General features: G+C 40.4%; 2 non-coding genes across 2 annotated transcripts; both read right to left on the reverse strand.

Moving 5' to 3' along the window:
• Window positions 1-6,713: 6,713 nt before the first annotated feature.
• On the reverse strand, window positions 6,714-6,785 carry TRNAC-GCA (transfer RNA cysteine (anticodon GCA)). Its single transcript has one exon. It is a non-coding gene; the product is annotated as a tRNA-Cys (tRNA).
• A 2,552-nt stretch (window positions 6,786-9,337) lies between these two features.
• TRNAC-GCA (transfer RNA cysteine (anticodon GCA)) lies at window positions 9,338-9,409 on the reverse strand. Its single transcript has one exon. It is a non-coding gene; the product is annotated as a tRNA-Cys (tRNA).
• Between the last annotated feature and the right edge of the window lie 15,168 nt (window positions 9,410-24,577).

The following is a 24,577-nucleotide window of genomic DNA, read 5'->3' on the forward strand; positions in this document are numbered from 1 at the left end:
GGTGTTACTGATGCTCCTGGGGCACTTTGAGAAGCACTGAGCAAGGTAAGAAGGCTGGGATTATGCAGGGCTATGGGACCTGGACTGTCACAGCAGGAAGAATCTGTACAGAAGATCGCTTTGAGCAGAGAACCATTCATGTTCCCTGAATCTAATTAGACATCTGCATGTCCCACCCTTATGCCCCTCCATATTTCTTAAGCCCCAACCTCTGCTCTACACTATTCCTTTCACCACTGAAAAGGAAGTAACTGGAAAATAATTACTCTCATTTATTGAGCAGTTACTATGTACTCTATTGACATTATATTATACAATTCTGACATCAAACTTAGTAAGGGAAATATTATTATTATCCCCAATGTACAAAGGAAAAGAACCCAGAGCTTACAGTGGGTGGTTAACTGGTCCCAAATCATTCAGGAAACCAGAATAAACTGTTAGAAGTTATCCTAACTGTAAAACAGTGACAGAGATATGTCCCTTTGGAAGAAGGAAGCCAAAGTTTCCCCACAGAAAAAGGAAATCCATCAGGTAGCAAAGTACCACATGATCAGCTTTTAGCAGTCATTTCTTTTCAAAGAGGAATGAGAGAGAAATGGTACCTTGTTTGATGAAAGCTTGGATGCAACTCATTTCCTTTTAAAGTATTATAGAATATAATTGAGATTCCTTTGATTTTTCTCTAAAGAACCCCTGTTATATGGCAACCTTCAAAAAACATCAAATAGAAGTCAGGGGAAATCTCTACATTGATTATTTCTTTCCCATCACATGCACAAATGACCTTTCTGTGGCTTGTGTATTTGTAACTGTGCCCTAGAGACAAAGCCTGTCCAGCTCCATTTAGTGCTGGTTAATTATAGTTGTATAGGAAACTTGGAAACAACTGAAATGCCCAACATATTATTAGTGTAATCCATATGTTAAACACCATGTGGCACTTAAAACTCATATATTTTAGAAAAGTTTTAGAATATTTAACATCATGTACAGGATATATTATTAAATGGAAAAAATCAGTTATATCAACTTAACAAAATATGTCTTAGGGACTTCCCTGGTGGTCCAGTGGTTAAGAATCCGCCTTCCAGTGCAGGGGACACAGGTTTGATCCCTGGTTGGGGAACTAAGATCCCACATGCTGCACGACAACTAAGCCTGTGTACCGTGCTGCAACTACTGAACCCACATGCTCTGGAGCCCGTGTGCCACAACTTGAGAGAAGCCTACACACAGCAACTAGAAAAGCCTGCATACCACAACTAAGAGGAAGATTCCACATACCACAACAAAGATCCCACGTGCTGCAACTAAGACCTGATGCAGCCTAATTAATTAATTAATTACAAAATGTATCTTAGGTTGATATTTTGGTTTGGGTTCCCACAGCAGCAGACTCTTGAGTCAAGAATTCAAGTTCAAGTAACTTATTTGAGAGATGACCACAAGGCACACTGGTGAGGAGAGGAGGAGTGGGACAGGAAAGGGAAAGCCAGTAAAGACTGTACCGTCATGCAAGTTACCTCCTTGGACAACCCAACTCAATTCCACTGGGAACTCTGGAGCCCAGGCAGACGGCATCATGGCTCAGAGTGATCCCGTGGAAGGTGTAAGAAATCAGCGGTATTTAAACAACAGCTTCTGTCAGTCATTGTTTGAGGGCTGTTCCCAAGGGCCATTAATTCTCTGGCACCTCCACCTTACCATGAACATATGCAAAGTAGGCTCTTGGTTAAAAAAAAAAAAAACCCTCAGGAGAAGAGATGCAGATGCTGACAGTTGGAATCAGGCCAGGGTGAAATGTGTGGGAAGGGCTGAAGGGAAAATTGGCAAAGCATCCAGAGTGTCTGCTGTACCCGTGTACCCCAGAAGCTTGAGCTTGAGAAAAGCTTGTGTGCTATTAGTTTTTCAGAAAGTGCCATCCCAGGGAGCAGGAGTGAGGGAAAAGGGAGGGAGGAAGAGAAAGAAGGTTCAATAAGTTCAAAGGTGAATTTCCAATATGGCCTCCATGTGGTAACAAATGCACTAGTTGCTTGATCTCATAAAACTGTCTCTTGAGAGGATGTGTGAAGAACTGCATCCCCAGACAATCTGTCCTAAGAAACGAGGAGAAGATTTTAGCCTCAGCTTCTGCAGCTCATTGGTGAAAGGTTTCCCCATGGTGCATGAGCTCCTTAACACTTCCAAGTTCTGTATGTGGGGGCACCAACTGGGCACGTGACCTCTCACACTTCAAAAGCATGAAGGAAGCCAAGAATGGGAGGCCGGAGCATCCAGCGTGGACAGGAGGGAAGGCTGCAGGGCATGCCTGGGTGGAGCTGACAGGTCCTTTCATACTCAGTTACCCCCGTGGCAGCCAGGGCAGAAAAGGTGGTCAAGGGCCTCAGAAATGGTCAAGGCCAAGAGGATCTGAGATGCTGCCTAAGATATGCCTGATGCATTTTTGTTTAATAAATATTTACATACATTCACACAAAAAAACACACACATGTACAAACACAATCACATATAAAAAAGACAACAGTTTTAAAGACAGTGGTGAAGAACCAACCAATTTTTATTCCTTCCTATATTCTTTGATATATGTTTAAAATTGTATATAATAAAGGTGCTTTGATTTTACAATGGCTGAAGGTCATGTGGACACTTTTAGAAAGGGAGGCAGAGTATGAAACATTTCTCAGAGTAAAACAAACTGGTAAAAACAATTATTATTATGTATTTTACATGATGGGCACAGACAACATTTTCTTCTTCAATAAAAGGTTGACTCTTAAGCAGCAATAAGTACTTTTTAATGTGAGAGGTATAACTCTTGCCTTATAATAAAATTAGTTTCCAAATAATTTAGAAATATACTTTCTTTGTATACCTTGCTTCATTTATTTATTCATTCACTGAATTAGCCAGTAGCTGTTATTCACCAAATCCTTTCTGAGCCCATACTGTGTGCAAAGACCTTGCCAGTCACTTGACAAGAAGAATCAGAAAGAATTGCCACCAACTAAGTGTCCATATTGGAATGGGTAAGATGGGTTATGGCAAAGAAAATTCATACTCACCAAGTACCCAAATGCTTTCCTAACCTTTCCTAACCTCCAGTGCATGAAGTTGGGGCCACATGACTAGTTCTGTCCTGCAAACTGTAAGCAGAAGTGATGTATGTCACTCCTGGGCTAAGGCAGCTATGAACTGGAACAGTGACCCTAGGGCCACATTTTGCTAGATGACATAGCTACAAGAGGGACAGAGGCCACCTTACCTGCATCAGACCTTGCAGGAAAAGGATACCAATCTTTACTGTTCACCACAGCCTATGTGCAGACCCTTTTCTTGCCTTGGGGTCCACACACAAAAAAACTGACAATCTTATGGGCTATTGTTATCTAGTAAACATACCAGAGAAACACATTGCCACCAAAACCCAAAGAGGCTCACTGAGTGATGCGCCTTGTTCTGTGTTGTGTCTCTCACTGTAGAAGGCATATCCTGATGTGCCTCAGACACTGGACACCTAAACATTTTACCAATGTGGCAGTAAATTGCTACGGTGTTTTTCTTCTGCCCCTAATAAGATGTGACTAAAAAGGACACGGCACATTTATGATCTTCTTCCACAAAGTACATAACCCCAAGCTAATCATGAGAAAACACCAGACAAACCCAAAGTGAGGAGTGTTCTACAAAATATCTGACCCAAAGTTTTAAAAAGTGTTAAGTATACAAAAAAAAAAAAAAAAAAAAACCCACAAGGAGAGAAAAGGGAACACTCTTACATTGTTGGTGAGAATGTAAGCTGGTGCAGCCACTATGGAAAACAGTACAGAATTTCCTCAAAAAGCTAAAAACAGAATTATTGTGAAGAGTATACACATGTTCACCAAAAGACATGAAACAAAATATACACAGCAACAACAATGATAATCATCCAAAACTTAGAACAACACTGATGTTCATCTACAGAAGCATGGAAACATAAATTGTAATATAGTCAATGAAAATACTCAATTCAGCTATGAAAATGATTAAACTACAACTACACACATAACATATATGACTCACACAAAAAATTTTGAGTGAAAGAATCTAGGTACAAAAGAGCACAGACTGTCAGACTGTATGATTCCGAATATATATTGTTCAAAAACGAGCAGAACTACTCTATGCTGTTAGAAGTCAAGATGGTAATTATTCTTGGGAGACATACTGATTTTAAAGGAGGAAGAAGGGATCTTCTGAGGTGCTAGTCACCTCAGAATGGTCTCAGCCATGGTCTCAGCCATCCCATGATCACCCGCTAGATTGGGGATTCACTGGAAGGACTAACATGACCCAATGTAGTTTTAGTCATGGCTAAGATTTATTACTGCGAAGGATACAGGGCAGAAATAACAGAAAAAAGATATATACAGGCAAATGTTAGAGAGGTAAAAAGCAGGCTTTCTTGCCCTCCCTATGCAGGGGATGCATCTTCTTCTCCAGGTGGGAAGTACAAGAATATGTGTGAGATGACCATGCTCAGGAAACTTGGCTTGAGTCTTGGGGTCCAAAGTTCCTAAATGGAATTGGTCACTTCCTAGCCATGGGTGTGAACCCCAAACCAGGCCCTGGGTACACATCATGAAACTTGATGTTTACTTTAACATGCTTGCTCATCTTGACTCACTACTTTGGGCATATAGACTAATATCTTTACCCAGCCACTATGTGAACATTCCAGTAGTTTAGTTCATAGTTGACCAAGGGTCATTACGATGGCTATAGATTTAAACAAGAACTGAGTAAAACATATCTGCTTCATCAACTCCCTCTGCTCACTAGTAATGTTATCATTCTTGCTCTGGGGACTGATTAGATGGGTAGGTTTTGTTTGTGCTTATGTATGTATATTATACTTCAAACATTTTTAAAAAATTAGTCAGGTAGAAATCCAGACCCATTAATTAGAGCCCCACATTCTTGTAAGTCTACTGAAACCCTGGGAAGTTATCAAAGTAACATTAGGAAACCATTAGGGAATATAAAAAGCAGGGGTAACTCTAAATCTAAGTAGATGTCAAGAGAACAAGAAAGTGAATTAAATTAATGATGATGAGTTTCAGAGTATGTTAAGTAGGCAGGTAACAGTGAATTTTGTAAAAAAAAAAAAATTGCATTTGGATGTTTTGGCTATTCTTCAATGTGTCTGAAGTGATCAAAAACCAAATTACGAACAAATTTGTAATTCAGATATAATTTTATGGGAATTTAATTGATAGTACAATCTGTTAAAAGTTACCAAAAACAGGTTTTCAAAAGTTTATCTCTTATGTTTTTAATTTTAAAATTGAGCATTAAAATATATGTGCAATAAAAAAAAAGAATTACCTATGATCCAGCAATCCCACTCCTGGGCATATATCCAGACAAAACTCTAATTCAAAAAGGTACATGCACCACTCTGTTCACAGCAGCACTATTCACAATAGCCACGACATGGAAACAACCTAAATATCCATTGACAGATGAATGGATAAAGAAGATGTAGTACATATAAATAATGGAATAAAAAGAACAAAATAATGCAGCAACATGGATGGAACTAGACATAAGTGAAGTAAGCCAAAGACAAATATCATATGATATCACTTATATGTGGAATCTAAAATATGACACAAATTAACTTATCTACAAAACAGAAACAGACTTACAGACATAGAGAACAGACGTGTGGTTGCCAAGGGGGGAAGGGGTTAGGAGAACGATGCACTGGGAGTTTGGGGTTAGCAGATGCAAACTATTATATAGAATAGATATATAGAATAGATATATATAGAGAGAGAATGGATAAACAACAAGGTCCTACTGTATAGCACAGGGAACTATATTTAATATCCTGAGATAAACCATAATAGAAAAGAATATGAAAAAGAATTATACATATATGTATAACTGAATCACTTTGATATACATCAGAAATTAACACAACATTGTAACTCAACTGCATTTCAATTTTAAAAAACCCACAAGGAAAGGCTGAGCAACTGTCAGAAGTTGATGGACACTAAGAAGACATTATGACTAAGTGCAACATGGTACACTGTATTGAATCCTGGAACAGAAAAAAGACACTGGTGGAAAAACTGGTGAAATCTGAATGATGTCTTTGGTTTGGTTAATAGTGCTGCACTGATGTTTCATAGTTTTGAGAAATATGTCACAGTTACATAAGTTTGTCAACATTAGGGGAAGCTGAGTGAAAGTTATAGGGGACCTCTCTGTACTATCGTTACAACTCTTCTGTAACTCTAAAATTACTAAAAGATAAAAAGTTTGTAGAAAGGAAGCTGGAAATTTCTGGTTGATAAGACTTGAATATACAGGACTGGAGAAATAAAGGTACATGTGAGAAAGTGCATGTGTGTGTGTATTTTTGTCTATTGGTGTGTCTGTGTGTGACTGTGTGTGGATCTGTGTGTGTGTGTGTGGTTGGGGGACATCTGGTGTGGGGGTGTCTTTGGGTGTCTCTGGGTGTGTGGCTGTGTTTGTGTGTGTCTGGTGCAGGCAGGGTAGGTTTACATGAGCACACAGTTCTACTGTGAGGGAGCCAAGGCACCTCCATGAACCTGAGAGTGAGTGCCTCCTTAAATTTTGAGCCCTAGGCACCTTGCTTACCTCACCCTAGATCCAGTCTTTTAATGAAACTGCCAGGAAGAACAAAAGAAAAAAACAGGGGGCACCTGGATTTGAACCAGGGACCTCTTGATCTGCAGTCAAATGCTCTACCACTGAGCTATACCCCCTGATGCTATTATGCCCCCTATAAGCACTTATTCCACTTTTATGAGTTTCATCATATTTCATAAATATCTGTGTGGCTGAGATTCCTCCTAGATTTAATTTCATCCCTGATTCCCTTCTAGCCACATCACCTCCTACTTTTCCCAGAGCATGTATGTTCATTCTCTTCTCAGAACTTAAAGCTCAGTGCTATATTCTCAGTCTAGCTCTCCAGTGTTTAAAATACCCACCAACTGCCCATAAATCTCCAAGCACATCAGTGAATGTTGTAAATATCATAGGCTGCCATCAAGTATTGGACATGGAGGGGGTCTTAACTGGGTATCCACAACTGGACTACAGAGGTTCATGTTCAACTCTGAATTACAGGCAAATATTGTATGTGTGCATGAATTGTATATTGTACATGATTTCATCAGATTTTCAAGGGGATCTCGTCCAGGTGAACTGCCTCATTTTACAGCTGGAAAAAAAAAAAACAGTTAAGAAGTCCAAAATTCACCTTTGAACACCACAGATTCCTAGTTCCTTGAGTTCCAGTCTGAAAAGTTTCAATCTTGTGTATCTCCAAGATGGAGAAGAAAGGTCAAGGACATCTCTGTCACTGCAGTAAGTTCTCCCTGATGAAGCCTGGCAGCTGCTGTGAACCTAAGGAACCCACAGCCCCCAGAGGTCCAGCTCACAGCTCTCTGAGGGCCGTAGACGACCCTTCCCAGCCGCTCCACTCTGAGGTTCTACAGAAACCTCAGATTGCAAACCCAGTGTGCCCCAAACTACACTTGCTGTCTTCCTGCTCAAACCTGCATCTCCTCTTATTTTGCTTTGTTGTAATAATAATAGTCCATATTTACTAAACACTTGCTATGTGCCAGGCTCAGTACTAAAAGTTCTAGCCATAACTTCCTGCTGAATCATCACCAAAAAATCCAACAGAACAGGTATTATTGTTAGCATACTGATTTTGCAAGTAAGGAAACTGAGGCACAGAGTGGCCATGCAGCTGGGAGGTGGTGGGGCCAGGATTTCTGTGTGGGCTCAGAGCTGGGTGCCAGGCCTGCCTATATAACCATCTGATCAGCCTCCTCCCTGTCTTGGTTGGTGACACCACTGTGTACTCAGTCATTTGGCCAAGGCATGTAACATGACTCTGGGTTTCTTCCAACCTCTCCTCCCCAGTACAAGTTAATCACTGGGTACTGCTGATTTTAGCTTTGACATCACTTACGCCCACCCCCACCCCTGCACCGCAGTGCCACCACCTCCTAAATTGTTTCCCAGCCTCCACCCCTCACATCCATCCCCTACTGCTCCCACAGCAGTCGTTTTAAAATCAGGTGCATCTAGGCCACTCCTCTTAAATACCTCCATGATAAACTGCAAGCCTCTCAGCACAACAAGAGTTCTTACATTTTGATCCCTGTCTGCCTCCTCAGCTTCAGCCTCCTCTGCTGACACTCCGCATAGCACATTTTGTGCTCCAGCTGCCTCCAACTGCATCCATCTGGCTCCAGCCTCTGCCCATGCAGTTCTCTCTACCTGGGACCCAACACTCACTCACTGCACCCCTGCCCCTCCTCCACCTTCCCTCTGGTGAGATACTGTTCTTCTGTGAGATCCTGACTTGCCATCAGCTCCTCTTGGAAGCCTCCTGTAACCTCCCTCCTCTGGACAGAGGTAATAGCTGTCTCCTCTGCATTCCTGAAGCTGGCCCAGCTCGGTCCAGCCCACAGCTGTCTGACTTCTTATTTTACAGGCCTGCTTCCTGGCTGAGAGCACACTGAGTCCAGGGGCTGTGTCTTATTCACTTCTGGGTTCACACATTGCACAATTCTGGCACATAATAGGTGCTCAGTGTATGTCATTCAAGCTAATTTAAAAATGCAGCAGTACCTGAGTTGTAGGCAGGAGTTAAACCTAGACTAAGGCCTGACCTCTGGACCCAGCCTGGGTCCGGAATGCAGGCACCCAAGGTGGGGTGCTTGCTGCAGGAAATGAACTGGGGGTGGAAAGGTAATAGAAAGTCCTCAAGCTTTAGAGCAGGAAAGGAGTGCAGTTCCCTAAACTTTAGGCCAGTTCATGTTTATCCACAGCAGTGTTCTGTGAACAAGGACTCTATTCTCTGACTGCCCCCAGGACACTGTAAAGTGTGGACTCCATCACTAAGTTACTGAGTTTGCCCTGCAGCCAAATGTTCTAAAACTCTATGGACAGTTCTAACACCTTGGGAGCATTACTAAGTGGAATTTTGTGACAAAGATTTTAACAGAAGGAGAACAGAATGAGTAGTATAATGAAGTCATTGAGAACCATGCTCTGAGTTCAAATTCTGGACCTGAGCTTTGTAGTATCTCCAAGTCTCAGACTCCTCATGCAAAATGGAGATAATGTGTCTTGTAAAATTTTGATGAGAAATGAAGGAGGTAATTAACATAAAGAACATAGTCTGCCACCTGGCATATACAAAAGGGAAATTAGTGATTATTCAAAGAGCCATGAGCCACAGAAGATAAAAGTCAAAATCAATACGTATTTTTCTAAAGCATGAAGAATATGCAGGGGGCACCTGGATTTGAACCAGGGACCTCTTGATCTGCAGTCAAATGCTCTACCCCTGAGCTATACCCCCACTGACATGGACTTGTTTTCATAATCTCTCTCTCTCTCAACATTATGGTTCTAAACACCTGCAGTAACTCAGAGGAACTATAATTAGAGAGAATGCTGCCTGGAAGAAATCTGGGCATCACAAGTCTTAGAATTTCATTATGAAAAAAGACCTGACTCCTGAGAATTAAGTTCTCTGAGCCTAGAAACTTAGACTTTCCATACCCAAAGCCTCTGCTGTCTGCTATATCTCATACAAAGTGAACCTTGGTTCCAGATTAAAATCCTCAGGTTTTCCACAAATAGCATCATCAGTATAATGTGATGATTGGATTCCTGTCATGCTTCCTTAGCCACGGCTCCCAGCAACTGAGATCCTCATTGCTCTTCTGACTTCACAGAACTGAGCTCATAACTGGCACTAATAGACATTTGTTACATTAAACTGATTCTGGAAAAAATATGTATAAATAATGATTTGTGTGAGATAGCTTTTCCAAGACATAACTGTAAGATGATTTTACACAAAGACAGATGGTCAAGGAGATACACTCTTATGTAACATAACTTGCCTGAAACTTGGAATACTGCCAACTCCAAAAGGTCATTTGATGAAGAGAAATAAGGCTCCAAACAAGAGCCTCTTAACTGATTAAATCACCTATCCTATTCTTACCACCAAAGATTCCTTTTCACTTCCAAACACAACCACAGTTGTAGCACCCTGTATCCCTGAGCATCATAAACATCTCTTCTCCCCCTGATGAACTCTTCAGGTGCTTCTCATGGAAACTTACTTGCTTAAACCTGTAAGGAAGGCTCTCTTCTGCCAATTTCCTGACAACATGCATTATTGAGATCTTTTCAAAGGATCCTAGTGTGTCATGGTGGTGGTTGGTTGGGACCCCAGGAGAGGGGAGAGTCTCAATTACATTCATTTTCTCCCCTACCTCAGGCTGGAATTGAGAGCTAAGAAAAGAATCACATGCATTCTTTGCTCATTGTTCTTTTCTCACCCTGGACATTAGTGGGAGTAGAGATTTTAGCAATAACAGACGTCCTGTGTGCTTCATATTGAAGAACCCCAGTGTTGGAAGGGATTAGAGATCATTTATTCCAACCACTTCCTTTGCAGACTAAGAAACAGATGGAGTGAAAATGAAGAGCTCTGCTTAAATTCAGACGTAACAGTAGCAAGAGCAGAACCAAGGGTCCATTCCACTGCCAACTCCTTAGAGGCTCTTTGGAAGCCCCCAGTGCCTGGAACGATGCAGGTGCTCAATAAATGTTTGTGGGATAAATGCCAAACTGTAGTTATATAGATAGACCAAATGTCCTGGTTTGCTGGGGATTCTCCTGGTTTTAGCACTGAATGCCCTGTGTCCCAGAAAATCCCTCAGAAAACCAGGCTGTGGTTGTTTGGTCACCGTAGATATGACCTTATTTTTTCTCATTCATAGTATTTCCAAAACCTAATCATTCCCTTTCCACTTTCTCATTTTTTTTAACCATTTCGCGTACATCCTATACTAGTATTTACTTAATATTTGACTTTAAATCAACCTAATGTTTTTTATTTAGCCTCATCCTAAGCAAAAATATCCCTGAAATCATGCCAACTATATTTCTTTGTACTGCACATCAAAACAAATACAGAGCTTTGGGTATTTGTTAAAATTGCATTTAGCACATGTTACACTTACAACTTGCCATGCACCCTTCTAAGTGTTTTACAAATACTGATTCATTTAATCCTTAAGACAACTCAATGAGAGAGGGACAATTATCATCTTTAGTTTATGATGAGGAAACTGAGGCACAGAGAGGTTAAACAACTTGTCTAAGGTCACACAGCTGTTAAATTTGTCCACAGTCCCCAAAGTCATCTTGGAAACACTCAGTGTTAACTGCAGTGTGATGATTAATTTTATGTGTCCATCTGAATGAGCCACAAGGTGCCCAGACATTTGGTGTCATTATTCAGGATGTGTCTATGTGGGTGTTTCTGGACGAGATCAACATGTGAATTGGTAAAGGAGTAAAGCAGATGGATCCTCTCTTTTTAGGTGGGCCTCTTCCAATCCACTGAAGAACTGAATAGAAAGATCAAGTAAATAAAAAAGACCGCAAATAACAAGTGTTGGAAATGATGTGGAGAAAAGGGAACCCTTATGCACTGTTGGTGGTGATGTAAATTTGTGGAAGAGTATGGAGGTTCCTCAAAACACTAAAAATAGAACTACCATATGATCCTGCAATCCCACTCCTGGGCATATATCCAGACAAAACTATAATTCAAAAAGATACATGCACCCCTATGTTCATACCAGCACTATTCACAATAGCCAAGACATGGAAACAACCTAAGTGTCAATCAACAGATGAATGGATAAAGAAGACATGATACACACACACACATGTGTGTGTGTGCACAATGGAATACTACTCAGCCATAAAAAAGAAGGAAATTATGCCATTTGTAACAAGATGGATAGACCTGGAAGGTATTATGCTAAGTAAAATAAGTCAGACAAAGACAAAAGCTATATGTTATCACTTATAATTGGAATCTAAAAAGTAAAACAAATGAAGGAATATAACAAAACAGAAACAGACTCAGATACAGAGAACAAACTAGTGGTTACCAGTGGGGAGAGGGAAGGGGGAGGGGCAAGAGAGGGGAAGGGGATAAAGAGGCACAAACTACTACTACTAAATAAGCTACAAAGATATATTGTACAGCACAAGGAATATAGCCAATATTTTATAATAACTTTAAATGGAATACAATGTATAAAAATTTTGAATCACTATGTTGTACACCAGAAAATAATGTAACATTGTACATCAACTATACTTCAATAATAATAAATAAAAAAGAACAAGAGGGACCTCCTCCTGCCTGACTACTTTGAGCTGAGACATAAGTCTTTTCCTGCATTTAGAATAAAACTGAAACATCAGCTCATCTGGATCTCCAGTTTGCTGACTACACATCTTGGGACTTTTCAGCCTCCATAATCATGTGAGTCAATTACTTATCATAGGTATTTTTATATACATATATACATATTATTGGTTCTTTTTCTCAGGAGACCCCTAATACACAGGACATGCTCTGGGAAGAATTGTTGGGCCTGTACTGGCCTTGAGGCTCCTGTCCATACTGTTGAGATTTCATATACTTCACTAGGCTCAGAACAGCACCTGCCAGAAGATTGGGGTCCAGTAATGATGGTTAAGCTGACCTGATGTTGTATTCCTAACTCCCTTCTCCCTTCACACACATGTGAATTTGCTCTCATTGTCAAAACATAAACAAAAGTAAAAGTTCATATGTTTTTAAACTATAAGTTACAGGAACCAAATAATCTGGCTTGAGTTCCAAAGATTTACGTTGCAAGAAAAAAAGTTCCAGACATCCGTTGCACAACAATGTGATTATACTTAACACTAATGAACTGTACACTTAAAAATGATTACCATGATAGGGTTGAGGAGAAGATGGTGAAAGAGTAAGATGCAGAGATCACCTTCCTCCCCACATAAACATCAGAAATACATCTACACGTGGAACTGCTCCTATAGAACACCCACTGAAGGCTGGCAGAAGACCTCAGACCTCCGACCTCCCAAAAGGCAAGAAACTCCCCACGTACCTGAGTAGGGAAAAAGAAAAAAGAAAAAACAGAGACAAAAGAATAGGGACAGGACCTGCACCAGTGGGAGGGAGCTGTGAAGGAGGAAAGGTCTCCACACACTAGGAAGCCCCTTCATGGGCGAAGACTGCGGATGGTGGAGGGGGGAAGCTTCGGAGCCACGGAGGAGAGTGCAGCAACAGGGGTGCGGAGGGCAAAGCAGAGAGATTCCCACACAGAGGATCAGTGCCAACCATCACTCACCAGACCAAGACGCTTGTCTGCACACCCGCCAGGGCAGGCGGGGGCTGGGAGCTGAGGCTCGGGCTTCGGTCGGATCGCAGGGAGAGGACTGGGGTTGGCGGCGTGAACACAGCCTGAAGGTGTTAGTGCAGCACAGCTAACGGGGAGGGAGTTCAGGAAAAAGTCTGGACCTGCCAAAGAGGCAAGAGACTTTTTCTTCTCTCTTTCTTTCCTGGTGAACAAGGAGAGGGGATTAAGAGCGCCGCTTAAAGGAGCTCCAGAGACGGGCACGAGCTGTGGCTATCAGCGCAGACCCAAGACGGGCATGAGACGCTAAGGCTGCTGCTGCCACCACCTAAAAGCCTGTGTGTGAGCACAGGTCACTATCCACACCCCGCCTCCCGGGAGCCTGTGCAACCCGCCACTGCCAGGGTCCCATGATCCACGGACAACTTCCCCGGGAGAACACACAGCACACCTCAGGCTGGTGCAACGTCACGCTGGCCTCTGCCGCCTCAGGCTCACCCCGCATTCTGTATCCCTCCCTCCCCCTGGCCTGAGCGAGCCAGAGCCCCCGAATGAGCTGCTCCTTTAACCCCATCCTGTCTGAGAGAAGAACAGACGCCCTCAGGCGACCTATACGCAGAGGCGGGTCCAAATCCAAAGCGGAACCCCAGGAGCTGTGCGAGCAAAGAAGAGAAAGGGAAATTTTTCCCAGCAGCCTCAGGAGCAGCGGATTAAATCTCCACAATCAACTTGATGTACCCTGCATCTGTGGAATACCTGAATAGACAATGAATCATCCCAAATTGAGGAGGTGGACTTTGGGAGCAATGATATGTATATATTTTCCCCTTTTCCTCTTTTTGTGAGTGTATATGTGTATGCTTCTGTGTGAGATTTTGTCTGTATAGCTTTGCTTTCACCATTTGTCCTAGGGTTCTGTCCGTCTGTTATTTTTTGTTTGTTGTTTGTTTTATACTTAAAAAAATTTTTTTTCTTAATAATTATTTTTTATTTTAGTAACTTTATTTTATTTTATCTTTATTTTATTTTATTTTATTTTATCCTCTTTCTTTCTTTCTTTCTATATTTTTCTCCCTTTTATTCTGAGCCGTGTGGATGAAAGGCTCTTGGTGCTCCAGCCAGGCATCAGGGCTGTGCCTCTGAGGTGGGAGAGCCAACTTCAGGACACTGGTCCACAAGAGACCTCCCAGCTCCATGTAATACCAAATGGCAAAAACCTCCCAGAGATCTCCATCTCAACACCAAGATCCAACTTCACTCAACGACCAGCAAGCTACAGTACTGGACACCTTATGCCAAACAACTAGCAAGACAGGAACACAACACCATCCATTAGCAGAGAGGCTGCCTAAAATCATAATAAGGCAACAGACACCCCAAAACACACCACCAGACATGGACCTGCCCACCAGTAAGACAAGATCCAGCCTCATCCACCAGAACACAGGCACTAGTCCCCTCCACCAAGAAGCATACACAACCCACTGAACCAACCTTAGCCACTGGGGACAGACATCAAAAACAACGGGAACTATGAACCTGCAGCCTGCAAAAAGGAGACCCCAAACACAGTAAGATAAACAAAATGAGAAGACAAAAAAACACACAGCAGATGAAGGAGCAAGTTAAAAACACACCAGACCTAACAAATGAAGAGGAAATAGGCAGTCTACCTGAAAAAGAATTCAGAATAATGATAGTAAAGATGATCCAAAATCTTGGAAATAGAATAGACAAAATGCAAGAAACATTTAACAAGGACCTAGAAGAAATAAAGAGGAAACAAGCAACGATGAACAACACAATAAATGAAACTAAAAATACTCTAGAAGGGATCAATAGCAGAATAACTGAGACAGAAGAAAGGATAAGTGACCTGGAAGATAAAATAGTGGAAACAACTACTGCAGAGCAGAATAAAGAAAAAAGAATGAAAAGAACTGAGGACAGTCGCAGAGACCTCTGGGACAACATTAAACGCACCAACATTCGAATTATAGGGGTCCCAGAAGAAGAAGAGAAAAAGAAAGGGACTGAGAAAATATTTCAAGAGATTATAGTTGAAAACTTTCCTAATAAGGGAAAGGAAATAGTTAATCAAGTCCTGGAAACACAGAGAGTCCCATACAGGATAAATCCAAGGACAAACACACCAAGACACGTATTAATCAAACTATCAAAAATTAAATATAAAGAAAACATATTAAAAGCAGCAAGGGAAAAACAACAAATAACACACAAGGGAATCCCCATAAGGTTAACAGCTGATCTTTCAGCAGAAACTCTGCAAGGCAGAAGGGAGTGGCAGGACATATTTAAAGTGATGAAGGAGAAAAACCTACAACGAAGATTACTCTATCCAGCAAGGATCTCATTCAGATTCAATGGAGAAATTAAAACCTTTACAGACAAGCAAAAGCTGAGAGAGTTCATCACCACCAAACCAGTTTTACAACAAATGCTAAAGGAACTTATCTAGGCAAGATACACAGGAGAAGGAAAACACCTACAATAACAAATCCAAAACATTTAAGAAAATGGGAATAGGAACATACATATCAATAATTACCTTGAATGTAAATGGATTAAATGCTCCCACCAAAAGACACAGAGTAGCTGAATGGATACAAAAACAAGACCCATATAAATGCTGTCTACAAGAGACCCACTTCAGACCTAGAGACACATACAGACTGGAAGTGAGGGGATGGAAAAAGATATTCCATGCAAATGGAAATCAAAAGAAAGCTGGGGTAGCAATTCTCATATCAGAAAAAATAGACTTTAAAATAAAGACTATTACAAGAGACAAAGAAGGACACTATATAATGATCAAGGGATCTATCCAAGAAGAAGATATAACAATTGTAAATATTTATGCACCCAACATAGGAACACCTCAATACATAAGGCAAATATAATAGCTGTAAAAGGGGAAATCGACAGTAGCACAATCATAGCAGGGGACTTTAACACCCTACTTTCACCAATGGACAGATCATCCAAAATGAAAATAAATAAGGACACACAAGCTTTAAATGATACATTAAACAAGAGGGGCTTAATTGATATTTATAAGACATTCCACCCGAAAACAAAAGAATTCACATTTTTCTCAAGTGCTCATGGAACATTCTCCAGGATAGATCATATCTTGGGTCACATTTCAAGCCTTGGTAAATTTAAGAAAATTGAAATCGTATCAAGTATCTTTTCCGACCACAACGCTATGAGACTAGATATCAATTACAGGAAAAGATCTGTAAAAAATACAAACACATGGAGGCTAAACAATACACGACTTAATAACCAAGTGATCACTGAAGAAATCAAAGGGGAAATCAAAAAATACCTAGAAACAAATGACAATGGAGACACGATGACCCAAAACCTATGGGATGCAGTAAAAGCAGTTCTAAGAGGGAAGTTTATAGCAATACAATCCTACCTTAACAAACAGGAAACATCTCAAATAAACAACCTAAACTTAAACCTAAAGCAATTAGAGAAAGAAGAACAAAAAAACCCCAAAGTTAGCGGAAGGAAAGAAATCATGAAGATCAGATAAGAAATAAATGAAAAAGAAATGAAGGAAATGATACCAAAAATCAATGAAACTAAAAGCTGGTTCTTTGAGAAGATAAACAAAATTGATAAACTATTAACCAGACTCATCAAGATAAAAAGGGAGAAGACTCAAATCAATAGAAGTAGAAATGAAAAAGGAGAAGTAACCACTGACACTGCAGAAATACAAACGATCATGAGAGATTACTACAAGCAACTCTATGCCAATAAAATGGACAACCTGGAAGAAATGGACAAATTCTTAGAAATGCACAACGTACCGAGCCTGAAACAGGAAGAAACAAAATATGAACAGACCAATCACAAGCACTGAAATTGAAACTGTGATTAACAATTTTCCAACAAACAAAAAGCCAGGACCAGATGGTTTCACTGGAGAATTCTATCAAACATTTAGAGAAGAGCGAACACCTATCCTTCTCAAACTCTTCCAAAATATTGCAGAGGGAGGAACACTCCCCAACTCATTCTATGAGGCCACCAACACCCTGATACCAAAACCCGACAAAGGTGTCACAGAGAAGGAATACTACAGGCCAATATCACTGATGAACATAGATGCAAAAATCCTCAACAAAATACTAGCAAACAGAATCCAACAGCACATTAAAGGGATCACACACCATGATCAAGTGGGGTTTATTCCAGGAATGCAAGGATTCTTCAATATACGCAAATCAATCAACATGATACACCATATTAAAAAATTGAAGGAGAAAAACCATATGATCATCTCAATAGATGCAGAGAAAGCTTTCGACAAAATTCAACACCCATTTATGATAAAAGCCCTGCAGAAAGTAGGCACAGAGGGAACTTTCCTCAACATAATAAAGGCCATATATGACAAACCCACAGCCAACATCGTCCTCAATGGTGAAAAACTGAAACCATTTCCACTAAGATCAGGAACAAGACAAGGTTGCCCACTCTCACCACTATTATTCAACATAGTTTTGGAAGTTTTAGCCACAGCAACCAGAGAAGAAAAAGAAATAAAAGGAATCCAAATCAGAAAAGAAGAAGTAAAGCTGTCACTATTTGCAGATGAAATGATACTATAAATAGAGAATCCTAAAGATGGTACCAGAAAACTACTAGAGCTAATCAATGGATTTGGTAAAGTAGCAGGATACAAAATTAATGCACAGAAATCTCTGCATTCCTATACACTAATGATGAAAAATCTTAAAGTGAATAAGAAAACACTCCCATTTACCATTGCAACAAAAAGAATAAAATATCTAGGAATAAACCTACCTAAGGAGACAAAAGACCTGTATGCAGAAAATTATAAGACACTGATGAAAGAAATTAAACATGATACACATAGATATAGAGATATTCCATGTTCTTGGATTGGAAGGATCAACACTGTGAAAATGGCTCTACTATGCAAAGCAATCTACAGATTCAATGCAATCCCTATCAAACTAGCACTGGCATTTTTCACAGAACTAGAACAAAAAATTTCACAATTTGTATGGAAACACAAAAGACCCCGAATAGCCAAAACAATCTTGAGAACAAAAAATGGAGCTGGAGGAATCAGGCTCCCTGACTTCAGACTATACTACAAAGCTACAGTAATCAAGACAGTATGGTACTGGCACAAAAACAAAAATATACATCAATGGAACAGCATGAAAGCCCAGAGATAACCCGTACACATATGGTCACCTTATCTTTGATAAAGAAGGCAAACATGTACAGTGGAGGAAAGACAGCCTCTTCAATAAGTGGCGCTAGGAAAACTGGGCAGGTACATGTAAAAGAATGAAATTAGAACACTCCTTAACACCATACACAAAAATAAACTCAAAATGGATTAAAGACCTAAATGTATGGCCAGACACTATCAAATTCTTAGAGGAAAACATAGGCAGAACACTCTATGACATAAATCACAGCAAGATCCTTTTTGACCCAGCTCCTAGAGAAATGGAAATAAAAACAAAAATAAACAAATGGGACCTAGTGAAACTTAAAAGCTTTTGCACAGCAAAGGAAACCATAAACAAGACCAAAAGACAACCCTCAGAATGGGAGAAAATATTTGCAAATGAAGCAACTGACAAAGGATTAATCTCCAAAATTACAAGCAGCACATGCAGCTCACTAACAAAAAAACAAACAACCCAATCCAAACATGGGCAGAAGACCTAAACAGACATTTCTCCAAAGAAGATATACAGATTGCCAACAAACACATGAAAGAATGCTCAACATCATTAATCATTAGAGAAATGCAAATCAAAACTACAATGAGATATCATCTCACACTGGTCAGAATGGCCATCATCAAAAAATCTAGAAACAATAAATGCTGGAGAGGGTGTGGAGAAAGGGAACACTCTTGCACTGTTGGTGGGAATGTAAATTGATACAACCACTATGGAGAACAGTATGGAGGTTCCTTAAAAAACTAAAAATAGAACTACCATACGACCCAGCATTCCCACTACTGGGCATATACCCTGAGAAAACCATAATTCAAAAAGAGTCATGTACCAAAATGTTCATTGCAGCTCTATTTACAATAGCCAGGACTTGGAAGCAACCTAAGTGTCCATCATCGGATGAATGGATAAAGAAGATGTGGCACATATATACAATGGAATATTACTCAGCCATATAAAGAAATGAAATTGAGTTATTTGTAGTGAGGTGGATGGAGTTAGAGTCTGTCATACAGAGTGAAGTAAGTCAGAAAGAGAAAAACAAATACAATATGCTAACACATATATAAGGAATCTAAGGAAGAAGAAAAAAAAAGGTCATGAAGAACCTAGTGGTAAGACGGGAATAAAGACACAGACCTACTAGAGAATGGACTTGAAGATATGGGGAGGGGGAAGGGTAAGCTGTGACAAAGTGAGAGAGTGGCATGGACATATATACACTACCAAACGTAAAATAGATAGCTAGAGGGAAGCAACCACATAGCACAGGGAGATCAGCTCGGTGCTTTGTGAGTACCTAGGTGGGTGGGATAGGGAGGGTGGGAGGGAGGGAGACACAAGAGGGAAGAGATATGGGAACATATGTATATGTATAACTGATTCACTTTGTTATAAAGCAGAAACTAACACACCACTGTAAAGCAATTATACTCCTAATAAAGATGTTTAAAAAAAAAAAAACTATGCTGTAATATTAGAAAGAACTTGATTAATAAAGCACCCCACCTCAAAAAACCAAACACATGTGCACTGCAGAAATTGCAGGAACACGTAAGCTCTTGTCTCACTGGATGGTAAGCTCCTAAAGTCTGTTAGCGAACAGACTTTGACTGATTCACAGACCGAGACAAACTCTTCCTCATAATTTATAGCAAATCCAATGCCTCTCATTGCACCCAACAGGGCACAGCACCACGTGACGCTCTTCATTCCCTAGATGGTCACTGTGTCATTGATTTTAGCCCATTTTTGTTGTACTCACTTAACAACAAAGCAAAGTAAAGCTAGTATTATCCTCTATTTTTCTGCTCTTGGAGACGCAGCCTCTGGATTGAGACCTGTGTACAAACCTGCAAATACATCTGTCCTGTGTCCGGGTTTTCTCTTCTGTTGGCATGTGGTCCAAGAAAGCCTTGCAAGTTTTGTTAAGCCTTCAGACAGATAAGAAAGTTGGGGGGTGTGCATGTTAATTTTATTAAAGGGGAGGGAGAAAGAACGTCCCAATCAAAGGGCATCCAAATGAATTGTCAAGGAAAGATTGGCCAAAAGGTATGTTTAATAATTGCCTTGTAGTTTATATCTGAAGATGTAATAAGGAAGAACAAATTTGACTTGATATTAGATCTGTTTCTTTTACTTTAACCTTGGTATTCTATTACTTTTGCTTCAAGTTAAGAATGTTGCCTATAGCCTGAAATATACAGGATAGCCCATTCTCAAGGCTCTGACATTTAAGGGTGTAACACTTTTCTACTCACATAGAGGTAAAAAGTTGCAGAATAGAGAATAACATTTGTCTTATTGGAGATTTACAGGAACATGGTGACCTGACCTATGTGGACAGCTGCAAGAACAAAGGATTCCTACACCAAAAAGTTTGCAACAACCAACCACATCCCTCCCTCACCTTGCCTTTAAAAATGCTTTGCTGTCTACAACTAACAAATGTTGGAGAGGGTGTGGAGAAAAGGGAATCCTCCTACTCTGTTGGTGGGAATGTAAGTTGGTGCAGCCACTATGGAAAACAGTACGGAGGTTCCTCAAAAAAATAAAAATAGAATTACCATATGATCCAGCAATCCCACTGCTGGGCATATATCCAGCTGAAATGAAATTATAACACTACCTAACACCATACACAAAATAAACTCAAAATGGATTAAATACCTAAATGTAAGACTGGACACTATAAAACTCTTAGAGGAAAACATAGGAAAAACACTCTTTGACATAAACCACAGCAAAATCTTTTTTGACCCACCTCTTAGAGTAATGAAAATAAAAATAAAAATAAACAAATGGGACCTAATTAAACTTACAAGCTTTTGCATAGCAAAGGAAACAATAAACAAACGTAAAAGACAACCCTCAGAATGGGAGAAAATATTTGCAAATGAATCAACGGACAAAGGATTAATCTCCAAAATATATAAACAGCTCATGGGGCTCAATATCAAAAAAGCAAACAAGCCAATCAAAAAATGGGTGGAAGACCTAAATAGACATTTCTCCAAGGAGGACATACAGATGGCCAAGGGGCACATGAAAGGATGCTCAACATCACTAATTATTAGAGAAATGCAAATCAAAACTACAATGAGGTATCACCTCACACAAGTAGGAATAGCCATCATCAAAAAATTTACAAACAATAAATGCTGGAGAGGATGTGGAGAAAAGGGAACCCTCTTACACTGTTGGTGCGAATGTAAATTGATACAGCCACTATGGAGAACAGTATGGAGGTTCCTTAAAAAACTAAAAATAGAACTACCATATGACCCAGCAATCCCACTACTGGGCATATACCCAGAGAAAACCATAATTCAAAAGGACACTATGTTCATTGCAGGACTATTTACAGTAGCCAGGACATGGAAACAACCTAAATGTCCAACGACAGATCAATGCACAAAGGAGATGAGGTACATACATACAATGGAATGTAACTCAGCCATAAAAAGGAACGAAATTTGGTCATTTGTAGAGATGTGGATGGACCTAGTGTCCGTCATACACAGTGAAGTAAGCCAGAAAAACATCATATATTAACACATATATGTGGAATCTAGAAAAATGGTACAGATGAACTTATTAACAGGGCAGGAATAGAGACATAGCTATAGAGAATGGACATGTGGACACAGAGGGGGATGGAGAGGGTGGGACAAATTGGGAGATTAGGATTGACATATATATACTACTTGCATAAAATAGATGACTAGTGGGAACATGCTATAAAGCACAGGAAGCTCAGCTCAGTGCTCTGTGATGACCTAGATGGGTGGGATGGGGGATAGGGAGGGAGGGAGGTCCAAGAGGGTGGGGATATAGGTATACACATAGCTGATTCACTTCATTGTACAGCAGAAACTAACACAATATTGTAAAGCAATTATACTCCAATAAAAAAAAGATACATGCATCCCTATGTTCACAGCAATAGTATTCACAATAGCCAAGACATGGAAACAACCTAAATGTCCATTGACAGATGAATGGATAAAGAAGATGTGGTACAAATATACAATGGGATACTACTCAGCCATAAAAAGGAATGAAATAATGCCATTTGCAGCAACATGAATGCAACTAGAGATTATCACACTAAGTGAAGTAAGTCAGAAAGAGAAAGACAAATACCATATGATATCACTTATATGTGGAATCTGAAATAGGACACAAATGAACATATCTATGAAACAGAAACAGAATCACGGACATAGATGGTGGTTGCCAAGAGGGAGGGCATTGCGGGAGGCATGGAGTAGGAGGTTGGTGTTAGCAGATGTAAGCTTTTATATTTAGAATAGATAAACAACAAGGTCCTATGGTATAGCACAGGGAACTATATTCAATATCCTATGATAAACCGTAATGGGAGAGAATATTTTTTAAAAATGTATAACTGAATCACTTTGTTTTACAGCAATAATTAACACATTGTAAACAAATTATACTTCAATAAAAAAAAAATGTTTTGCTGAAGCCCTTCAGGGAGTTTGGGGTTTTGGGGACACAAGCCACCTGTTCTCCTTGCATGGCCCTGCAATAAACATTTCTCTGCTCCAAACTCCAATGTGTCGGTTTGTTTGGCCTCATTGTGCATTGGGCACATGAACTTGCGTTCCATAACAAAGAAACTTCAAGGGAAAACCATCTGCTCTATGTTGCCCTGAGGTCATGATGACTGCTGTTTTTTACTCTCAAACTCACCCTCTCTTTCTCTCTGTCTCTCTTCTCTTTCCTCTTTCTGTCTCTCAAATCAATCAAGGTTCTCCCAGGGTTCAATTTATTCTCTAAATGAAACAAAAGCTCTTTTACAAAGTACGTTCAAACTATTCTGACTGCACTGTTCTGATTTAGAAGTTATAATTTCAGGTAAAGATGTGCCTCATTTATGGAAAAGTTTGTTCCTTAAAAGTTACTGTGTAACACCCTCATCAGTGTGCCCTTCCATGAATGCCTCTGCTAATTTGCTTCATGAAATATTGTCCTTGCTGACATACACACCTCCTTTCTAAGTTTTCCTAAAAATCTCCAAAAAAACAGCTAACCAGCCAACACATTGGCTAGCACACTGAATATGTGGTTATTGGGAGGATAAAGAGGATAATTTAATTCATAGATATGGTAGTGGGTATGAAGTCTCTTTAGCTAAAATGGAACTATGTTTCCCAGAATTCCCTTCCCTTCATGGTCCTGGGTTAGGGCTGCACCCACAGGAAAGTGTGCAGGAGACATGAGTGTGGAAGTGATGTGTTTCAGGGAAGGTGCAGCTGCAGTCCATTCACACTCACCAATCTCATGGCCCACCTTGGCTTTGGGCAGCCTCAGGCTCACAGCTCTGTCCACTTCCCACTGGACCTCCTCCTTAGCTCTCTGAATCCTGGGCCAGGTTCATGAGCAGCATTGGAGTGAAGTGTGCCAGCAGGTCACCCACATCGTTGAGGTTGGAGGTTTGGAGGCATTGAGAGACTGCTGTGGGTTCCAGTTTGTCTTTGTGGTTCTACTTTGTTCTTTCTTGCCCCTGCTTCACCTTCATCTTCCCTTCTGGACTGCTGACCTCAGTGACCTCAGGCCCAGCACAGACACAGGTTAGCAAACTCACATACACTGCTCAACCAGCTCCCACAATTGCGTGACGTCTCATCCCTGTAATAAATCCTTTATACCGCTTACATGGTCTTACTTTTCTGCTTGAATCTTAACTAGTTACTGGAGGAGGCAAGCCAGCAAACAACATGTGGACGCTGAAATTCTTTGATCTGCTCAAATCCTGCTTTGTAAAGCCCTTCACAACTCTGGCCTAGAGTGGAAGCCAAGTCAGGGAAACCTGATGACCATCAGGCCAGGTGCCAGGTGCCAGCCTGCACAGAAGGAGTTAGATTCTCCTCATTAGAAGCTTGTGTGGCTGAAATGGTTGGGGGTGTACAGAATCTCATTTTCTCTGGAGCCTCCCTGTAAGGCAGCGACTGGAAGAACGACTTCTGGCTTCACTGGGGTCTCTGT

Source organism: Eschrichtius robustus, chromosome 6 (assembly GCF_028021215.1).
Source record: "Eschrichtius robustus isolate mEscRob2 chromosome 6, mEscRob2.pri, whole genome shotgun sequence".
Lineage (NCBI taxonomy): Eukaryota > Metazoa > Chordata > Mammalia > Artiodactyla > Eschrichtiidae > Eschrichtius > Eschrichtius robustus.